This window comes from Panthera tigris, chromosome A2 (assembly GCF_018350195.1).
Source record: "Panthera tigris isolate Pti1 chromosome A2, P.tigris_Pti1_mat1.1, whole genome shotgun sequence".
NCBI lineage: Eukaryota > Metazoa > Chordata > Mammalia > Carnivora > Felidae > Panthera > Panthera tigris.
This window is the reverse complement of record NC_056661.1, coordinates 135384049-135407361: the sequence shown is the minus strand read 5'-3', so window position 1 is coordinate 135407361 and position 23313 is coordinate 135384049. Positions and strand designations below refer to the sequence as shown.

The window sequence follows — 23313 nt, the reverse complement described above, 5'->3', positions numbered from 1 at the left end:
ACTGAGCCACCCAGGCTCCCTGAAAATTAGCGATTAAACTAAGAGGAAATTTTAAAATACATAATAACTTAAAGAAGAAACATATGACAATTAGTAGACTCTAGAATTCAGGGTCTTTGTCCTGGAATCTTGGGCCAAAGCTATTTATATCTGGAAATCTGCTGCTTTGATGGGAGATTCTTGGGAAACTTCCTCCTGCCTCAACTCTTTTGCTTTGGAGAAATCATGTGAGATTCTCAGCTTTAGATCTCCAAGTAGTGACAACATTCTGTCTTGGCAATGTATATTCTGAAATTGGGAAACATGATCCAGGGATCTATGCCTTATAACTTTGCAACTGTAACAGCAGTTGATAGTAACGGATTTGGTTCTGACCACGTTCAAGAACATTTTTATATTGCTGTTGCTTTAAGGAAAACAGAGTTCTGGGCTGAATGTCATGCAGAAATTCCTGTAATTTCTCCTTGGGAAAGCCACCTGTGCCTGTTGGCTGTAAACTTGGAAATACTGCACCAATCAGTTATGGGAGGTGTAATTCCAAATCCCACAGGATGACCAGTGATTTGTTCGTAATATGATAAATTATGATGGGTTTCAGTGGATGAAAATAGAATAGCATAGTTTTTAAAAGCTAAAAGTAATACTTTGGCTATCACTTTTATAATTCAGATAATTTTACCAGATTTATTCTGAGGGTACTCCATCTTTTTCTTTTGATTTTTAATGATATCTGGGGAAGTTAAGGACAATGTATTTATTTATAATACATTTGTATATATAGGGAGAGAGATGCCACATCAGAAAATGCTGAGAATGAACAACTTAAGTATTCATAGCTGGTTTATGTAGACATTTGTCATGTTATTTACTAATACCTTGTTATTATAGATATCAAAACTGGAGTTGGTGTTTGGATATATTTGTACTTCCTAATCTCTATGTTCTGGATGAATAATCCTTCAAATGTCTTCGTAAACTCAGACATTTATTATGAGTTGTCATATCTAAGATATTTTAGTGCTTCAGAGTAAACTTAACTGAAAGACAGTAAGGGAGGGTAATATAATGAGTTATATTTTGTGACAGAGAATTACTCATAATTATGCAGCAGGTAAGTCTCAAATATATGCACCATAATTAAATTCTGAGTATGTTTTCTTGATATTTTTCATGGGCATTAAATTAGAGATTACACTTAAGTGGGTGATTCTATTTAAATTATTATTTAATTTTTATTTAACTGATGGATGCTGTCCTCTTTAAAATAGAAATAGGACTGGGGCACCTGGGTGGCTCAGTCAGTTAAGCATCCAACTTCGGCTAAGGCATGATCTCACGGTTTGTGAGTTCGAGTCCCACATCGGGCTCTGTGCTGACAGCTCAGAGCCTGGAGCCTGCTTCGGATTCTGTCTCCCTCTCTCTCTCTGCCCCTCCCCTGCTCGTGCTCTGTCTCTCTCTCTCTCTCAAAAATAAACATTAAAAAAATAAAATAAATAAAATGAAATAGGACTGAAAAGACAGTATTATTTTTATTATATGTAAGAACAGAAATATATTCAATTAATACTTTGATGCATCCATATGCTATTGTGACTACTGCATGTCTGCAGCTCTTTGCTCCATTTGTGGTAGATATTCATAGTATATTTAAACATAGTTCTATTCTTTAATATATTTACATTTTTTTAAAAATCTGTGAACAAAACACAATTAAATTCAAAGCCAAGATTTAACCTATGGAAATGTATACTTTTCATTAAAGATTGTGGAAATGTAATTATTACTGGTATTCTTTGGTTTCCTTCTTTCATTTTTTTAGAAATAAAGTACAGGACCACATTTAATATTTTAGTGAAGTCTTAGGTGCAATATATTTGTAATCTTATCCACCTATATCCAAATCCTCTGCTTAATTCCATCTTTCATCTAACTTACAAAATTTCCATTACCTTTATATTCCTAATTCCAAAAATGAGCTCAGGGAAAAGGTGACAATATCTTGAATTCTATTCTATTAATAATAAACTAGCTTATGTTGATATAAAATTTTCATTTAAGTTTCTCTTATTTGATAATCATGACAACTTTGTGAGAAATAATCATAGCAGAAAACTGAGCTTGACAGAAGAATGACAGAATTTTCCCAAGTTACAAATCTGTAAGGCCCAAAGTATGAACTGAGGTTTCCTGTTTCAATATATCCCTCATTTCATTTTAGGATGCAGAAATGTTCAGGTGGCAAGATCAGAGGGCAAGACTGAGACAAGTGCATCTAAGTGAGGGTCTCACAGTCTTAGTCACAACAATGCCCAAGCAGTTTTGAATATTTTGGGTCTCCTTCTCCGTATGTCTGCACTCACCACTGTTTTCAAGGGGTATCATAATAAAATGCAAGTTAAATGTTCAAGGAAAAGGCAGCACCTCAAACCAATGTCATCTAGATGAAGTTATTGTGGTTCCTATTTTTGGTTTATAAACTAGTTTCCCACAGAGGAGCATGTGGAAGCAATAGGACAGCTATCACTAGGGTGACAGTATAATACTAACTAAATAGATTCAAAGGGTTGTCTCTAGTTGGCAGGTATGTTTGCTGAGATACTCAGATCTGATACAGGGTATCACTGGGTGCACTTGGGATGCCTCTTCTGGACTTTCTCCACTTAGGTGAAGCTTTTGCTAACGTTCCCAGGAAAATCACTTCAACTTCCCCCTTCCCAGTCAAACCATGATAGTACTTTGTATATATCTCTATTAAATCTGTTAGCCTGTAGGAAAACTCACCTTTCTCCCAGTCCTCCTTTGTTCTGCCCCCAAATAGGAGGATGCCTCTCACTTTTTCAAGTACTGTGACCTGCCATCGTGTGTGCTTTAGCCTAACAGGAGACTTGTTTTTCCTTGAAACCTAGAGCAATGGAAGGCTTGGGAAGATTCAGCATTACTCTTGTCTGCCTACTGAGATCCTTTCCTTCCGTGCCGTCTCAAAAATGAGAAGCACTGAGACTGATCCTCCTTCTTCAGAGCTCTGGTGTCTAGGACAAAAGCCGAAGACCAGTTCTGTGCAAGGCAAGGGGAAAAGTATTTGCTGGCTCTATTCTTGCAGTTGCATCTTCTTTAAGGATTGTAAGCTCTTCTTGAACAAGCCTTTTCTCACCAATATGGCAGTGAAATATGAAGAGCTAAAGCACAGGTGTATATTTGGAAAGAAATGTCAAAAGAAAACATCTTGCCTAAAACAGCTCACTGTCCTCAGAAGAAGTTTCTGTGTGGTCCAGTCACGCCTTGGTTTAAACAGAGGTGTAGGCCAAAGCCTCAAGTAGAAATAGTCTAGTTTTCTGTTTATTAACCACATACTTTGTCCATCTCTTTTTTGAGACCCTAAATAAGTAATAAGTGGCTTATTGAGGATAATGTTCAGTGATTAAGAAATCTGAGTCTGGCTTTTATCTTTTGATGTCTTTACTCTCCCATATCAGGTTTGTCATATCATGGTTCCTTTTTCATAAATTTGTCTTCTCCGCTAATGTAAACTCCTTGAAGTCATGGACCATTTTTTATTCACATTCTCCTTCCATGTTATCTTATCACCTAAGCAGGCATTTGATGATTTCTGAACAAAAAGATGAAAGGAATAACAAAAGTACTACAGGACAAGCCACTCAGACAACCTAGAAAGCATTTGAAAGAATAAACTACCACTTGAATGTTCAATTCACATAAAAGCAATTGTTGAAATCATGTGGTTTGTAAAGTATGACATAACAGGCTTAGTGTCAGTTTCTTTCTACTTTTATACTACATGAACACTTCACATAAAATAATTAACTAACTGAAAAGTGTATGTAATATGTGAAAATGAAGTAAATTCCTTATCAGTCTCTGAACATTTCCTATCCAGCTTACATCTCTCAAGTTTGAGCTGTGGATACAATTTATGGAGTCTTTTTCAGAAAATATTAACGAGGGAGAATAGATCTATACCAGACATTTTATTTTTTAGATATAAGTTACAGGGGTGCCAGATAGTGAGTCTTCTTTTGTCATTCTCTAATATAATATTGAAAGATACATGCAAGCTTTGTTCTAAGAAAAGTGAAATTTAGGAGATAAAGTGAATATTAAGAAGAGTAGTTCTAACTTATTATGACTTTATCTAGTGGCTTATGAAAGAGGAATTCTGAAGAGCTTTGTAAAAATGAAAAACTGAATGACTTCTCTGATTGTTTACTTCACCTTTTTTCTTTGGGTAACATTGATTGTTTTGGATGTTTGTGCATGGCAGTTTTAATTCATTTAATGAAAATAATATTTATCTCTGGGACATCGTCTTCTGTTTAGCATCATGATGTAAACAAAGATTATGAACTTGGCATAAATACAAGTGAGGACTGCAATTTACCCAGAAACAAAACACTACTTTGTCAACTTGAAAAGCAAAGCATTTATTGCAAGCTGTAGGGGAAAAGAGGCTTAACTGTCATAGTATTCATTCACCTAATTTGTATTCAATAACAAATGTCTTTTTTACATATATATTTAATGAAAGTGTCTGCATTGATATTTTAAAACAGAGTCCCTGATTTTCCTCTCATTTGTTATGGCCCTTCAGCTATAAGAGAATCAGTAAACAATGAGGCATAATATTAACATTTTAGATTATGTTTAAAATTATTATTCAGCTGGCCTAGATCTGTAAGTCTAGGTGGTAATTTTGCAATAATTGTGTTGTTATGTTTCCAGCCTGATAGGTTGTTCTCCCTCTGTGTGATCCAGTTAATAAGTGTTATTTCATGATTCGTTCTTTTGCTCTGGAAGTTCTTAAGTTGGCTCCTGTTACTACTAAATGCTGATTCAGTTAGACATCGCTATGTGGATTGGCTCTAAAATGACTTGTTGCAGTTTGGAACAGTGGATGGGACTGTGAGATTGTTGTCATATTAATTTATCTTACACCCTGGCACTTAACCCCAAATAGCAATCTTAATCATGTCCCAAAACAGCATTGGTAGTTTAATTATTTCAATAAAAGATACTTTAGTGGGGGTACCTGGGTGGCTCAGTTAGGCGTCCACCTTCATCTCACGTCATGATCTCATGGTTCGAGTATGAGTTTTAGCCTCACCTCGGGCTCTCTGCTGTCAGCACAGAGTCCACTTGGGATCTTCTGTCTCCATCTCTCTGCCCCTTCCCCTACTCATGTGCGCACGTGCGCTCTCTCTCACTGTCTCACAAAAATAAATAAACATTAAAAAAAATTTAAAACAGATACTTTAGGGCAAGAGGAATTGCACTGCTAATCCACAAAGTCTACTTTGTACTCTTATTAAGGACCTTCTATGTGGGAAATCACTATTTTCTCCTACTTCTTGTTTCTCATTTAGATTTCTAATCTATTTGTGGAAGCTATCTTATTAGCAACTGCCATGTAAGATCAGTATTCAAATTTTGAAATTATTTCCTTTATTCTCCAAGTCTTGGTATTCATAAAATGCATAATAACCAAACTCTATATTATCATGTCATAGCTAATTCGTCATTTAATATGGAATAAAAGAAATAAACACCAGCCTTACAATAGACATTATTTATCAAACATTAACTCCTATTAATGTCTCTTGTTCTAAGGAACTTTAAAGGAAAGCCAGATGCATTAATATCAGGCACAAGAATATTTTCTTTAGGTTAAGAGGCTCAAGCTTCAATTCTCTCAAATCTAACATTCAATGGAAGCATGAGTAGAACTATGTCCCGAACATACTGTTGGTGTTTCTTATCCAGGCTTGGAGTCATAAACAAAAGAAGGAGAAAAAATAAGGGGAGAAAGAGGAGGAGCAGGTAGGGGGAAGAGGAAGAAGGAGAATGAACAGAGATCAGGTGACCACAATGAAAACTCAACCATCCATCACTTCTAGATAATTACGTAATGTGTGTATGCATGCATGTGTGTGTGCATGCGTGTGTGTGTGTGTGGTGAGCATGTACACAAGCTCATGTCTGAGTTTGTGTCCATAAGGGCTGTAGTGGGGTATAATGGGGAGATTAAAAATAAGGTATATTATTTCTGATAATAACACTTGTGAGAATACTATTTCTGTCTGAGTTAGGTGCATGATTCTGACAATAATTTGAAAAAAAAAAAAAGCGTTGAGGCTGCAAACTATAGTTGAAAAAGGGAGCTTAGGATCTGTTCCTGCAATACAAAACTAGGTATGCCTGACTCTTCTTATTGTTACCTAGTTCTATTTAGATACAGCGGACATAACAGCAGTGTGTGTAATGTTGAAATGCATCCTGAATACATTTTATGAGGCTTAACCATTGGGACCATAATTTATCATTCTACACAATTCTTTGCTATCTTGATCTCAGTTGGGATTGCTAAAGTTTCATAAATTAGTCTCTTTCAAGTTATAAAAAGAGAGTATCTTGAAAATATGCATACATGTTTTTGACATTTTTCTAACATAAATACTGTATTATAGAAGTTTTAAAAAAGAAAATATATATAACCATGAAAATGATCTGTAGTTAAAAAATGCAAAGCTTATCACAAAATTATGTTGACAATCATGTGTTCTCACATTTATAACCAGTTTCTTAATAGGATTTCAAAAACGTTGAAGATTCTCAGGTTTCAGAAGTTTCTGCAATTAGTTTATTTTTTATAAATTACACAATGTTTCAGCAGAGAAAGTGAATCAGTAACCTGGAAGTCTTTTAAAATTATTCTTCTAGGGGCAACTGGGTGGTTCAGTCAGTTGAACAGCTGACTTCAGCTTCAAGTCCTGAGCCCAGGTCATGATCTCATGGTTCCTGAGTTCAAGCTCCGCATCAGGCTCTCTGCTGTCAGCACAGAGCCCACTTTGGATCCTGTCCCCCTCTCCCTCTGCCCCTCCCCCACTCATGCTCTCTCTCAAAAATAGGTATTTAAAAATGAAACAAAATAATTCTTCTATATCATATGAATTTGACTTTTAAAGCGTTCAATTCTGTTTCAAAGATTATTTCAGGTATTTCTAGTTTTTAGAAAATGTTTGAGTCTTTTATGTTTTAAAATTAATACAGATACCCAAAAAACGAGAGTACTTCATTTACATTTGGTATGCCAGTTGAAAGCTTAGTGTTTACAGTGCACTTACATATATTAATACAAACCCACACATCTTGCTTACACTACCAAAAAAGATAAAAGATGGAAAGAAACTGGACAATGGCATAAAATACTCAGAAACATTAATGAGACACATTAATAAAATATAAAGGCAGAAGGGCTTAGGAATAATGAAAGAGCCCCTGAATATAGAGATAAGGCCCATGCAAATGTGTTGGAAGACAGTTCGGTGGACCTGAAAGTCTCATACTGAGCTGTTCTATCATCACACTTCTCTTCATTTTTCCCAGCCAGGCTTCTCACTGATCTGCCTCTTTAGTCATGGGCCTAGTTGTTCCTCATTTCCAGCCATGTTCTCTTTGCTTCTACTCCAAAAATAAAAAGAAAGCATATACCTGCTTGTAACAGATTTTCTAAATATATAATCAAATTCAATGTACCTTTGAGCTCAGTAGAAAAAACAGAATACAAATAGAAAACAGAAATTGAAAAAAAGAAAAGAATACCTGTATTTGTCTTTTTTCTACTTATCACAAGATTTGCCCGAGTCTGTTATTTCTGGCTCAGTTTCTGTACTTGGTATAGGACAGAAAGCTTGAACTGTTAGCCATGAGTTAAGTTCTATCCTAGAATTTTAAGTTACTCTTTTGATGGGCACTTGATGTCTTCCAGCTTTAGTATTCTCATAGGGAAAACAGGGAGAGTAATGTTTCTTATGACACAATGTTAGAAGTTAGTATGTGGCTGTATGCAAAAACACTTGGAAAATATTTGGTTTCTGTAGTGGGTTGAATTGTGTTCCCCCACCCCCACAAAAGATATATTCAAGCTTTAACTTCCAGTACTGGTGAATGTAACCTTATTTGCCAATGTGTAAATTAAAGATCTTAAGATGAAGTTACTGTGGATGTAGGGTAGAACCTAAATCCAATGACAGATGTACTTAGAAAAAAAGGGGGGGAAATATGACACGTCAGGGGAGAATATCACACAAAGACAGAGGCATAGATTGGAATTATGAATCCCCAAAACAAGGAATGCCAAGGGTTTCTGGCAGCCACTGAAAAATAGAAGAAAGGCATTGAAGGGATTGTCTGCCCAAGCATCCAGAAGGTATTAACACTGTCAGCACCTTGACTGTGGACCCGTGGCCTGCAGAACTATAAGAGAACAAGTTTCTGTTGTTTATGCTGTCCACTTTGTGATTATTTGTTACAACAACCATAGAAAACTAATACAGTCTTCAAAATTGATTCTCCCTGATTCTCTTGTTTTTCTATGAACATACAAATTTTCAGGGGTGATACTTAGTGTGCTGCAATATGGCCTATCACTTAAGTGTGGCTGGCATTGATTGGTTTAGTGCTCAACTCTGATAAGTTTTTGCCTGTGCTATAATTGTTATTACATATTTAAAATATCACCTTTCTATGGCATATGAGCAAGAATGTCTCTTAAGGTTTTTTTCCAAGACTAAAATTCTGTGACCTTTAGGCTAGACTCCAGCTACTCTAAGGCAGCCTCATACTACATGCATTAATTAGCTTGGCATACTACATGCATTAATTAGTGTTCTAGGTATTTATGGGAAGAGAAAAATGAATAAGACATTTCATGTTCTTACAGATTTTAAAGTCTAATTAGAAGGTGAGATATGTCCACTTGAAAGTGTAACAATAAACAGTAGCAAATTATAAATGTCATCCAGGAGGCAGTGACAAAAATCAATTCCTGATTTCATTGTTCATTATGGACATAGACTAAGACCTTGCAATAGGCTATAGATTCCAAGATGTACTCATATAATGCATATGGCATTTCCTTTGCAGGTACATATATTGGTAAACATTCTCCCCAAACATATACCTTAGGAAAATTAGGCAAGAGCTGTTGATAGTGAATTTTTGTCTCTAGCTGGATAGTATTTACTAGTAAAGAAATTGATATTTTCTATTCTTGAAAAGTATAATTTTCCCCTAATGAAATCTCTTTATTTATTGACTATTCCTTCTACAGAAATTAAAAATATAATTTTATATTTAAAATATTTTTTGATATTTACTTTTTCTAAATATAAGATTTTAAGGTAAAAAAATGCATAAAAGAAATAGACATGTTTGCCTGTATGTACAACTTATTGTCTTTCTTTTTGCTTCCCTCTAAGAACTAATTATCTAAACTGTGCTTACTTAAAGATATTCTTGCTCCATAAAGTAAAAGGAAACAAAATCAATGATTTTAAAAGAATACAGCTATTATCTATCCTGAAAAAAGTGGGGGAACAAAAGGACAATTAGCAACTGTCTTACTCAATTTGGGTTGCTATAACAAATTACCTTAGTCTGGGTGGCCTATGCACAACAGGAATTTATTTCTCACAGCTCTAGAGGCTGAAGGCTGAAATCAGGGTTCCAGCATGGTCGGGTTCTCATGAGAGCCCACTTCCCAGTTCCTATAAGGCTGTTTTCTCATTGTTCTCTCACATGGCAGAGAGGAAAGAAAAGCAAGCTTTTTCTTGACTTTTATAAGGACCCTAATCCCATTCATGAGGGCTCTACTCTCATGACCTCGTCTATCCTAATTACTTCCCAAAGGCCCCACCTCCTAATACTAATATCATCCCATTGGTAGGTTTCAACTTACGAATTTGGAGGGATGCAAATATTCAGTCCATAACAGAAAAGCTCTGTGAAATAATTTTTTAAATAAATACTTATTATTTGGTGGAGAATTCTCTAAATGTACAGTAAATACGTCTCTGTATTTTGTCATTTTTAGGCCATGAAAAGTACCTGAGAAATTATGTTTTCAGTTTTTTTTAACTGGTAAATATGCTCCAAATAATACGTGCTTCTAATTTCTGTAAAGCAGATAAATATTAAAAAATTTTAGTAATCTACTTGACAAACTCTTATTGAAATTCATGTGGAAAGGAAAAAATGCATAGCAAAAAAAATAAGAAAAATACCCTTGTATTATGCTGTGGTCTCAGGTAGGTCCGAGTCCAACTTTTCAGTTCCTTCCACGTGAGACCAATCTAATTTGGCAAAATTAAATTTTAGGCTCTTTAGGTAAGAGCCTCTTTATTGGGTACATTAATTATAATGTGAAAATGGTATAAACTATCTCTTTAATTCCATTTACTCCAAAAGTGCTGAGAGGCTGTGCAGCTCATTGATGAAGCCTACTAGAGTATAGACTCTCTTCCATCTAAAACAGAATCTTTTTATGGATCAAACATTTAAAACAGATTCTAGACATACAATTTTCTGTGTTACCTAGAAGTCATTCATCCACCAGTAATATTCAAGAGCAAGATTTTTCTCAGATGGTGTAGTCTGTGGAAAACAAACAAACAAAACACTGTGTAGAGTTGCCCCCCTGACCTGACCCAGAGGCTCAAGATTTTCACCTTTCATGGAGAAAGAGCAAGGAATAATCTAATGTTCTGGCTGCACCAAATGCTATTCTTTATTAATTATCTCTATTTATCTTCCTGAAGGGTCCCCTGATGAATGCTTCTACTCTTTTTGTTCAGGCCAGTGGTTCTCAGCCATAAACATCACAGTAGAATCACCTCCAGGAACTTCTAAACCTCCAGAGATCCAGGCTATATGCCAAGCCAATTAAAGCAGAATCTTGGGAGTGAGATCCAGGCAACAGTTAAGTTTTAAAATACACAGTTTTTTTCATTGTGCAGCTGGATTATTTTCCCTATTCTTTTTTTTTTTTAATTAAAAAAATTTTTTTTAATTTATTTTTTGAGACAGAGAGAGACAGAGCATGAGCAGGGGAGGGGCAGAGAGAGAGGGAGACACAGAATCTGAAGCAGGCTCACCATACTCTACAGAGCATATTCACATAAGGCTTTGATTTAAACACAAAGGATCAGATGCAGCAAGAAATAGAGTGCAGGAAGCCATGGAGTTCCAAGAGACATTCTATAATGTGACCTACCCAGGGCCATTTCTTTTGCACACACAGGACCACACTGCCTCTCTGACTTGAACCCATCAAGTTCCTTGTGAGAAATCATGCCTTTCGGAGAATTCCTGAAAAGGATCGCAGTATTTAAAGCCTTTTAAAGAATCAAGCAAGGCTGATCAAATGGGTGAGGCCAGTTGCAGACCATTCCCTAACATTGCCAGGAGAGTTTCCGATCTTAAAGAGCACATCATAAATTCCATTGCACTTATTTTAGCCAAGAATAAAACAAACCCAGAAACCTAGGCTTTGCCAGAGATAAAGCTAGAGCTATCTTGGTCAAGCCGTAAACCAACTCGATGTTTACAGCAGCTGAGATTGAACCTGCTGATCTTGGGTTCACTGGATGTGATTCCCTTTGCTTTTCTCACCAAGAATATCATACCATTTGCCTTTTATCTTAGACAAATTCCCCAAAATTTGAATTCTTCTGAATGCACACTTTTTTATATTTTCTAGTACTCTCATGGCTTTCTTTCTTCTTGCTTTTCTTGCTTTTTATTAACATATTTTACGTTCAGTGGTATTTTAGCTTGACTAGAAATGGAATTTTAGGTTGACTCAATCTCTGATATAGAACCGGAATTGCTCCTTTAATATTGGCTTATTTACACTTATTTCTTTAATCATTCTTTTATTGTAAATCATGACCACTAAATATCATGAGATTGCATATACATCAGTTGATTCAAATTGCAACATTTAGTAGACCAGCAAGATATGAAATATGTAATCGAATAAAAACAATCTAGTATATAGGTGATAAGTGTCTCATGTTTTGACTTACCTAATTGTTTTTTAATTTCAATTTGTATAATGTTCTTCTGCAGAAATACATTTCCCTCTGGCTGAAAGTTTTAAATCCGACCTAATTACTTTACTGTTGTTTAGCTTCACAATCAAGACATTTGAGCAGGTTTCTTGTCATTAATTACTCTTAAAATCAACAGTTCAGTATGTATAAAGGGGTCTGGGTCTAATTTTCTTCTTTTGTCATCATTTAATGTAATATGTTTAGAAACACAGAGACTATAATATGTTAGCAGTAATCTTTGCCCCTTTAGAAATCCTAAGTATCATTTTATTATATAACCTATTTCTTCCTTTTAATCACAATTTTCTATCACCCTGTGGATTAAATTCTATAGTCTCTGTACCAAAATGTCTCTTCAGCAGTACATTTTAAGACATTTTTCCAGTGTGTTTGTCTTCTCAAACAGCCACTTGGTTGAAGTAATTTAGCATATCATTTCCTTACCACTAAAGTTATCTTCTTATCAATGACCTATGGGACATTTTATGGGAAATTTGGAAATACTATATTGTTGTAAACTTCTCATTAAATTATCTGGTTCACCAAAAGTGTATTTAATTAATGCATTTTTAATATTCTGAATGCTTCAATGAATTAGGAAAGTATCAAAGAAAAAGTACTAAGCACTAATATTTTATAATTGGCCAAAATGTAACAACCTAGTTATCACAATCCATGCTTGCTATCATGTTTAATAAAAAAAAATCACTATGTAATGCTTATAGAAAAGATATCTGTCTCTTGTGAGTCCATTTTACAAAGATTTTTGAAGAGGTAAGAAATGTTAAACACTTTAGCAGCTTTGTTTTGTGCCAATTCTGAGTGGAATGAAAGCATGAACTATTTTCAAACCTATGAATTATCCTTTTATACTATTGGCTTTAAAATTCAAATATTGAAACAATTCATTAGCCTAATAATATTGTAAACTTCTCTTCAAGTTTTCAAACATTAGTTTTTCTCAGCTGATTTCTCTAGCCATGTTTTTTTTTGAGAAAAATAATCAAATCACTTTATTGCCCTCGTAGCTTAATTTCTGCCATTACTGCTAGGATTAATTTTATGTTCCTCTTTCAAACCTGGACTTTGGAAATGTGACCATCAGTCTAGTACGATTTATGACTGCAAAAGTGAAGCTGCAATCTTAGTTATTTGTAATTGTGGTTAAAATGTCATCAATGAGTAGAACATAATGGAGTTATCAGCTCAAAAAATACATAGGACTTAAAGAACACTTCGTAAAAAGTGCTATGAAAGGGCCTAGATCTTAACAATAAGGTCAGGATTGAGGGAATTCATGTTAAGAGATTAAGTAGAACTGCTCTTGACTTCTTCCTCCGTGGCTGTGTCAATATTCCATCTGCATTGCTTAAGTAGTGAATTAGAGAGCTATAGAAATATAAGATAAAATGATAACCTTCAGTTTTCCCTGGAGACTATATTGACCTTTTTCTAGGCTTTAAGCTCATTTGATTCTTGTTAATGTTTAATTCATATAGCAAATGAACGAAAAGGTAAAGCTTTCAGATTTGTAAAACATCACCGAGCATTGCATAATGAAAAGGAAACCTGACTTGGTTACTTTCTCTGATTTTAATATTGAATTGAGTCCATTTAGGAGCAGCAACCATGGCATTGTCGATCTGTGAAAAGGTGAGGCAAATGTCTTGCCAATTATCTTTGCCATGCCTTTCAGTTCCTAGCTCATATATATGTGTGATCATAATCTCAAATTATTTCCTTCTAATAACTATACCAAGAGAGTGAGATATATTTGAATAGTCAGTTGTTAGAAAAATATTAAAAATAACTGTGAGAACAAGAAGCACATAATTAACAAGTTGGATTGTGCTCACTGAAAGAGAATCTCTAAGCTTCAGAATATCTTTAAAAGAATAGGCGTAATAGCATGCTCTTATTCAAGGAAGTGAGCAATGACTTTAGGGAAATTTTTGAACTGTGATGAAAATATAAAGATAATTATTTTCTTTTCCATAGTTTCATCTGTCTTCCAAATATTATAAATACTGAGAATTTAAATAACTGGGTACATAACAACCTGTCTCTTCTCAAAATGATTGACCACTCTAAAATAGTGTGGGCATGGCAACAGTCAGCCCCATCCATGATGAAATGTCTATGGTACCCATAACCACTGGCTTCTGCTTTAAGAAGTGAGAAAGGGAACCAAATATGTAATCAGAGGTTACTCTGGGTTCAGTTTCTTGTCAGGTATATTAAGTGTATTGAGTAATTAATTGCAGAGAAAAGAAATCTGTGAGATAGAATATAACCTTCTTTAACAGATGATGACACTGAGTCTCTAGGGCTCCTGTAATTTACAGTAGTGTAAAAGGCAGAATTGAAAGTTATACTAAGTTCTTTTTGTTCCAAAGCTATATTGCCCAAAACTTGATCTTGAAATAAAATATTGAATAATTAATTAAATACTAAATGAATTGCCCTAGGGTAATTACTGAGGATGATTTAGAGGGATAACTCAATTTACAGAAAATCTATTTTATTTCTTTCTTGCTCACTTTCATGGCTCATCCTAATACTTGATACGGGGCTATAAAGATGAAAAGAGAAAAATTACAGTAAATATACAAGAAAACAGCAATGACATCAGTTGGTGTTTCTCCTAACTCTGTTAGGAGAGTTCACAGGTGAAAGATCTTCGGATTATGGATTGAATAAATCTGTAATATTTGGTTTTTACTTACCAGAGAAAACTACAAGAGGGGAGTCACATATATTACTGGAGAGCTCGGCCTTCTGTCCTTGGGAACCGAGGCAGACTCATTCATTTTTGCTCCCTAAGCTGTTCCTTCTGAAATCAGAAAGTGAGTGTGAAGAGGACTAAAAGAGCTGATATTTCTTTAGGACATCATGGGAGATAAATTTCAACAATACTATAATATACAATAATTGTCAGACTCTGCATTAATAATGCACAACATTATTACAGTTCCACTGTACAATTAGCAACTGCATGCTTTTCTAGTCTGCTATCATTCATCATCTATCAAAATGCCAACCTGTCTTCCATCTATCTAATCTAGTACCGAATCACCAATGCCTCTCTGGGCTCCCCTTTCTGATTATTCCCCCACTGTTAGCCACTTTTTGGAATGTCTTAACTGTGCTCTTTGGAAATTCCTTATGTCCTCAACTTCTTGACTGAAAACTTGCCAACATTGGACACAATGGAAACTCGACTCCCCATCTATACACTTTTACCTCTCATGTCCGTGTTCTTGAAAATTTTCTCAGTATCTGAGTGTGTTGTCCCATTAGCCACAGTATTCCACTCCTTTCTTAATTCATAAAGACATGGAATATCTTGTAGAACACTAGATCAGGCTTGAAAAATGTACTTGAACACAAATTCCATGAGCAGCCATGGGAATCTCAGTAGCGGTCTCTACATCTTTCATCCTTGATTCCCTAATAGTTCTGTAATCTCCCATGTACTTCTGGATGAATTTTTTTGCTTACCAAATCAAATGACATAACACATGACTATTTCACATTTCCCAAACTGTGACATTATCATTTAAGAGCCTGGCCAATATGGAATGAATGTAATTTCCTAATTCCCAAAGTAGAAACTTTGATTCAGCTTGAGTGCATGTTCTATGGTCTAATCTCTATGACTGACCAGGATGAGATAGACGGGCATTCTGTACATAAAGTTGTCTAGAGCTATATGAACTCAAAGAGAGTGAAAGGCAATCTCCAAGTGGTGAAGCTAGGCATACATCTTTATAGCATATCAGTACTTAATGAGCACAGAGTAGTTATCTAGAATTGTATCTCAGTTTTTCACATATTCTCACTATTTCTCAAGGGATCATCTACTTCCTACGTCACTGATTAATGAGGCTTTCTCCTCTCCCACACATAAACTGTCTTCCATTGATTTGCATGGATCTTCCATCGATTTGCTTCTTCAACAAGCAAAAAATTTGGACAGGTTACAAACTGAGTTTATGAATTGAGCATCACCCTGATGATATCAAATCTGATGAAATAGCACAAAAAAAGAAATGCAATAAAATGCCTCCAGTGACTAGAAATGCAAAGTACAAAATAAAACACTAGTCTATTTGAGATATTTAAATTTCTCCCTTTCCAGAGAGAGAGAGGCAAACAGAGAAACAGGCTTTTAACTATGGAGAATCAACTGATGGTTACCAGAAAGGAGGTGGGTGAGGAGATGGGTTACCTAGGTGATGGGAATTCAGGAGTGTACTTGTAATGAGCACTGGGTGATGTATAGGATTGAATCACTATATTGAAAACCTGAAATTAATATTATAGTGTATGTTAACTAACTAAAATTTAAATTAAAACAAATAAATTTTTATTTATTTTTTATTTAATTTTTTTTTACATTTATTTATTTATTTTTGAGAGAGAGGCAGAGCACAAATGGGGGAGGGGCAGAGAGAGACAGAGACACAGAATCCGAAGCAGGCTCCAGGCTCTGAGCTGTCAGCACAGAGCCCAATGCAAGGCTTGAACTCACAAACCGTGAGATCATGACCTGAGCCGAAGTCGGACGTTCAACCAACTGAGCCACCCAGGCGCGTCAAAACTTAAATAAATTTTAAAGAACTTTTAACAAAAAATTTTAAATAAATTTCTCCCTCTCCTTTTCAGGGCTCAAGTATCAGTTTAAATATATAGGCTTCCAATTCTACTTTAGCACCAGATCCTAACTTCTCTATCCTATACAAGTCACTACTCAACAATGCCCCTTCACCCCACTCTGCACAACATCTATTTTTTCTTCCATAGTGGATCATTTTATCAGCATAGAGACATATTATTTCTCCTGTCTGAATAAATAAATAAATAACCAGATAAACAAAACTGGAAGTATTTTTAGCCCCACTTCCTTCCACGCACTACCCCAGAGCAAAATTCTTCAGAGCAGTTGTTTATAATCATTATTTCTAATTGCTCTCCACCCATTCTCTCTGAAACCACTCTACTAACAATCTTAACAGGGGAAGTGGTGTTCCCCATTCTGCTATCACTGATGGTAAATTCTCAGTTTTCATTCTATCTGTCTATGAGCACTTCTGAAAACAAGGAATGCTCATTCACTTCGTTTCCTTGACACCTCAATCTCATCTTTCCCCTACCCTGCTAATTTTCCTCCTCACCTTCTTTTGTTAGACCTACTCCATTCTCCAAACGCATATCATAAAGTGTCATTGGTTCATTTATTAGCCCTAATTTCTATCTACAGTCCTTTGGTGATTTTATCCTTTCTCAAGGCTTTAAACCCTTTCTTACATGACTACAACTCTAATGACAACTTCTACATGATTACAATTTATTTCTATCCAGGATTTCTCTTAACAAATCAGACTCAGTTATCCGAACCATTTGTACAAAATCTCTACTCTGTATCTATTAGGCAGCTACAATATAACTTATCCAAAATCACTCTTCTGATTTTTACTCTCTCCAGACTAACCAGTTGCTTTTCAAGCTTTCCCCCCTCTCAGTTAATTTCACTTCCATTCCTCTAGCTTAAAGCATTTTATCTATATGCCTCATGTATGATATTTCACCAAATTCTGTCAGCTCTACTTTCAGAACATTAAAAATCTCATAACTTCTCACCACCTTCTCTTCTCCCAGCCTGGTCGAAGCCTCCAACAACTCTTGCTTAGATTAGAATTGCTTTTGACCAATTTTCTGATTCCACTCATGCCCCCTACTGTTTATTTTTAGTCAAGCAGTCAGAGTGATCATTTTAAAATAAAAATCAGATCAGATGTCGTAGGGAAGATGGCGGCGTAGGAGGACGCTGGGCTCACCACGCGTCCTGCTGATCACTTAGATTCCACCTACACCTTCCTAAATAACCCAGAAAACCACCAGAGGATTAGCAGAGCCAAGCGCAGACGAGAGGCCCACGGAAGAGGGTAGGAAGGGCAGCGAGGCGGTGCGCACTCCACGGACTGGCGGGAGGGAGCCGGGGCGGAGGGGCGGCTTGCCGGCCAAGCAGAGCCCCCGAGTCTGGCTGGCAAAAGCGGAGGGGCCTGACGGACTGTGTTGCGACAGCAAGCACGACTTAGCCTCTGGGAGGTCATAAGTTAACAGCTCTGCTCAGAAAGCGGGAAGGCTGGAGGACAAAGGGAGGGAGAGCTGCTGAGCCCCCGGACGACAGAGCTCAGCTTGGCAGGGAACAAAAGCGCTCGCCAGCGCCATCTCCCCCGCCCGTCCCCCAGCCAAAATCCCAAAGAGAACCAGTTCCTGCCAGGGACTTGCTCGCTCCGTGCAAACACCCAACTCTGTGCTTCTGCGGAGCCAAACCTCCGGCAGCGGATCTGAATCCCTCCCGCTGCCACAGGGCCCCTCCTGAAGTGGATCACCTAAGGAGAAGCGAGCTAAGCCTGCCCCTCCTGCCCCCGTGCACCTTGCCTACCCACCCCAACTAATACACCAGATCCCCAGCACCACAAGCCTGGCAGTGTGCAAGTAGCCCAGACGGGCCACGCCACCCCACAGTGAATCCCGCCCCTAGGAGAGGGGAAGAGAAGGCACACACCAGTCTGACTGTGGCCCCAGCGGTGGGCTGGGGGCAGACATCAGGCCGGACTGCGGCCCCGCCCACCAACTCCAGTTATACACCACAGCACAGGGGAAGTGCCCTGCAGGTTCTCACCACTCCAGGGACTATCCAAAATGACCAAACGGAAGAATTCCCCTCAGAAGAATCTCCAGGAAATAACAACAGCTAATGAACTGATCAAAAAGGATTTAAATAATATAACAGAAAGTGAATTTAGAATAATAGTCATAAAATTAATCACTGGGCTTGAAAACAGTATAGAGGACAGCAGAGAATCTCTTGCCACAGAGATCAAGGGACTAAGAAACAGTCAGGAGGAACTGAAAAGCGCTTTAAACGAAATGCAAAACAAAATGGAAACGACGATGGCTCGGATTGAAGAGGCAGAGGAGAGAATAGGTGAACTAGAAGATAAAGTTATGGAAAAAGAGGAAGCTGAGAGAAAGAGAGATAAAAAAAATCCAGGAGTATGAGGGGAAAATTAGAGAACTAAGTGATACACTAAAAAGAAATAATAGATGCATAATTGGTATCCCAGAGGAGGAAGAGAGACGGAAAGGTGCTGAAGGGGTACTTGAAGAAATAATAGCTGAGAACTTCCCTGAACTGGGGAAGGAAAACGGCATTGAAATCCAAGAGGCACAGAGAACTCCCTTCAGACGTAACTTGAATGGATCTTCTGCACGACATATCATAGTGAAACTCGCAAAATACAAGGATAAAGAGAAAATTCTGAAAGCAGCAAGGGATAAACGTGCCCTCCCATATAAAGGGAGACCTATAAGACTCATGACTGATCTCTCTTTGAAACTTGGCAGGCCAGAAAGGATTGGCACGATATCTTCAGTGTGCTAAACAGAAAAAATATGCAGCCGAGAATCCTTTATCCAGCAAGTCTGTCATTTAGAATAGAAGGAGAGATAAAGGCCTTCCCAAACAAACAAAAACTGAAGGAATTTGTCACCACTAAACCAGCCCTACAAGAGATCCTAAGGAGGATCCTGTGAGACAAAGTACCAGAGACATCACTACAAGCATAAAACATACAGACATCACAATGACTCTAAACCCGTATTTTTCTAGAATAACACTGAATGTAAATGGATTAAATGCGCCAACCAAAAGACATAGGGTATCAGAATGGATAAAAAAACAAGACCCATCTATTTGCTGTCTACAAGAGACTCATTTTAGATCTGAGGACACCTTTAGATTGAGAGTGAGGGGATGGAGAACTATTTATCATGCTACTGGAAGCCAAAAGAAAGCTGGAGTAGCCATACTTATATCAGACAAACTAGACTTTAAATTAAAGGCTGTAACAAGAGATGAAGAAGGGCATTATATAATAATCACAGGGTCTATCCATCAGGAAGAGCTAACTATTATAAAGGTCTATGCGCCAAATACCGGAGCCCCCAGATATATAAAACAATTACTCATAAACATAAGCAACCTTATTGATAAGAATGTGGTCATTGCAGGGGACTTTAACACCCCACTTACAGAAATGGATAGATCATCTAGACACACAGTCAATAAAGAAACAAGGGCCCTGAATGATACATTGGATCAGATGGACTTGACAGATATATTTAGAACTCTGCATCCCAAAGCAACAGAATATACTTTCTTCTCGAGTGCACATGGAACATTCTCCAAGATAGATCATATACTGGGTCACAAAACAGCCCTTCATAAATTTACAAGAATTGAAATTATACCATGCATACTTTCAGACCACAATGCTATGAAGCTTGAAATCAACCACAGGAAAAAGTCTGGAAAACCTCCAAAAGCATGGAGGTTAAAGAACACCCTACTAACGAATGAGTGGGTCAACCAGGCAATTAGAGAAGAAATTAAAAAATATATGGAAACAAACGAAAATGAAAATACAACAATCCAAACACTTTGGGACGCAGCGAAGGCAGTCCTGAGAGGAAAATACATTGCAATCCAGACCTATCTCAAGAAACAAGAAAAATCCCAAATATAAAATCTAACAGCACACCTAAAGGAAATAGAAGCAGAACAGCAAAGGCAGCCTAAACCCAGCAGAAGAAGAGAAATAATAAAGATCAGAGCAGAAATAAACAATATAGAATCTAAAAAAACTGTAGAGCAGATCAACGAAACCAAGAGTTGGTTTTTTGAAAAAATAAACAAAATTGACAAACCTCTAGCCAGGCTTCTCAAAAAGAAAAGGGAGATGACCCAAATAGATAAAATCATGAATGAAAATGGAATTATTACAACCAATCCCTCAGAGATACAAACAATTATCAGGGAATACTATGAAAAATTATATGCCAACAAATTGGACAACCTGGAAGAAATGGACAAATTCCTAAACACCCACAGTCTTCCAAAACTCAATCAGGAGGAAATAGAAAGCTTGAACAGACCCATCACCAGCGAAGAAATTGAATCGGCTATCAAAAATCTCCCAACAAATAAGAGTCCAGGACCAGATGGCTTCCCAGGGGAGTTCTACCAGACGTTTAAAGCAGAGATAATACCTATCCTCAAGCTATTCCAAGAAATAGAAAGGGAAGGAAAACTTCCAGACTCATTCTATGAAGCCAGTATGACTTTGATTCCTAAACCAGACAGAGACCCAGCAAAAAAAGAGAACTACAGGCCAATATCCCTGATGAATATGGATGCAAAAATTCTCAATAAGATACTAGCAAATCGAATTCAACAGCATATAAAAAGAATTATTCACCATGATCAAGTGGGATTCATTCCTCGGATGCAGGGCTGGTTCAACATTCGCAAATCAATCAACGTGATACATCACATTAATAAAAGAAAAGATAAGAACCATATGATCCTGTCAATCGATGCAGAAAAGGCCTTTGATAAAATCCAGCACCCTTTCTTAATAAAAACACTTGAGAAAGTTGGGAAAAAAGAAACATACCTAAAGATCATAAAAGCCATTTATGAAAAGCCCACAGCTAACATCATCCTCAACGGGGAAAAACTGAGAGCTTTTTCCCTGAGATCAGGAACACGACAGGGATGCCCACTCTCACCGCTGTTGTTTAACATAGTACTGGAAGTTCTAGCATCAGCAATCAGACAACAAAAGGAAATCAAAGGCATCAAAATTGGCAAAGATGAAGTCAAGCTTTCGCTTTTTGCAGATGACATGATATTATACATGGAAAATCCGATAGACTCCACCAAAAGTCTGCTAGAACTGATACATGAATTCAGCAAAGTTGCAGGATACAAAATCAATGTACAGAAATCAGTTGCCTTCTTATACACTAATAAGGAAGCAACAGAAAGACAAATAAAGAAACTGATCCCATTCACAATTGCACCAAGAAGCATAAAATACCTAAGAATAAATCTAACCAAAGATGTAAAAGATCTGTATGCTGAAAACTATAGAAAGCTTATGAAGGAAATTGAAGAAGATATAAAGAAATGGAAAGACATTCCCTGCTCATGGATTGGAAGAATAAATATTGTCAAAATGTCAATACTACCCAAAGCTATCTACACATTCAATGCAATCCCAATCAAAATTGCACCAGCATTCTTCTCAAAACTAGAACAAGCAATCCTAAAATTCATATGGAACCACAAAAGGCCCCGAATAGCCAAAGTAATTTTGAAGAAGACCAAAGCAGGAGGCATCACAATCCAAGACTTTAGCCTCTACTACAAAGCTGTAATCATCAAGACCGCATGGTATTGGCATAAAAACAGACACATAGACCAATGGAATAGAATAGAAACCCCAGAACTAGACCCACAAACGTATGGCCAACTAATCTTTGACAAAGCAGGAAAGAACATCCAATGGAAAAAAGACAGTCTCTTTAACAAATGGTGCTGGGAGAACTGGACAGCAACATGCAGAAGGTTGAAACTAGACCACTTTCTCACACCATTCACAAAAATAAACTCAAAATGGATAAAGGACCTGAATGTGAGACAGGAAACCATCAAAACCTTAGAGGAGAAAGCAGGAAAAGACCTCCCTGACCTCAGCCGTAGCAATCTCTTACTCGGCACATCCCCAAAGGCAAGGGAATTAAAAGCAAAAATGAATTACTGGGACCTTATGAAGATAAAAAGCTTCTGCACAGCAAAGGAAACAACCAACAAAACTAAAAGGCAACCAACGGAATGGGAAAAGATATCTGCAAATGACATATTGGACAAAGGGCTAGTATCCAAAATCTATAAAGAGCTCACCAAACTCCACACCCGAAAAACAAATAACCCAGTGAAGAAATGGGCAGAAAACATGAATAGACACTTCTCTAAAGAAGACATCCGCATGGCCAACAGGCACATGAAAAGATGTTCAACGTCGCTCCTTATCAGGGAAATACAAATCAAAACCACACTCAGATATCACCTCACGCCAATCAGAGTGGCCAAAATGAAGAAATCAGGAGACTATAGATGCTGGAGAGGATGTGGAGAAATGGGAACCCTCTTGCACTGGTGGTGGGAATGCAAATTGGTGCAGCCGCTCTGGAAAGCAGTGTGGAGGTTCCTCAGAAAATTAAAAATAGACCTACCCTATGACCCAGCAATAGCACTGCTAGGAATTTATCCAAGGGATACAGGAGTACTGATGCATAGGGGCACTTGTACCCCAATGTTTATAGCAGCACTCTCAACAATAGCCAAATTATGGAAAGAGCCTAAATGTCCATCAACTGATGAATGGATAAATTGTGGTTTATATACACAATGGAATACTATGTGGCAATGAGAAAAAATGAAATATGGCCTTTTGTAGCAACGTGGATGGAACTGGAGAGTGTGATGCTA

At 37.0% G+C, this 23313-nt stretch overlaps 1 long non-coding RNA gene across 1 annotated transcript in view; it reads right to left on the bottom strand.

Moving 5' to 3' along the window:
- LOC122236458 overlaps positions 1-14735 on the bottom strand; it is a 102141-nt gene extending 87406 nt beyond the window's left edge. The window contains exon 1 of the long non-coding RNA XR_006214530.1: positions 14633-14735. This is a non-coding gene — a long non-coding RNA (uncharacterized LOC122236458). The remainder of the gene's footprint in view (positions 1-14632) is intronic.
- Positions 14736-23313: the final 8578 nt, after the last annotated feature.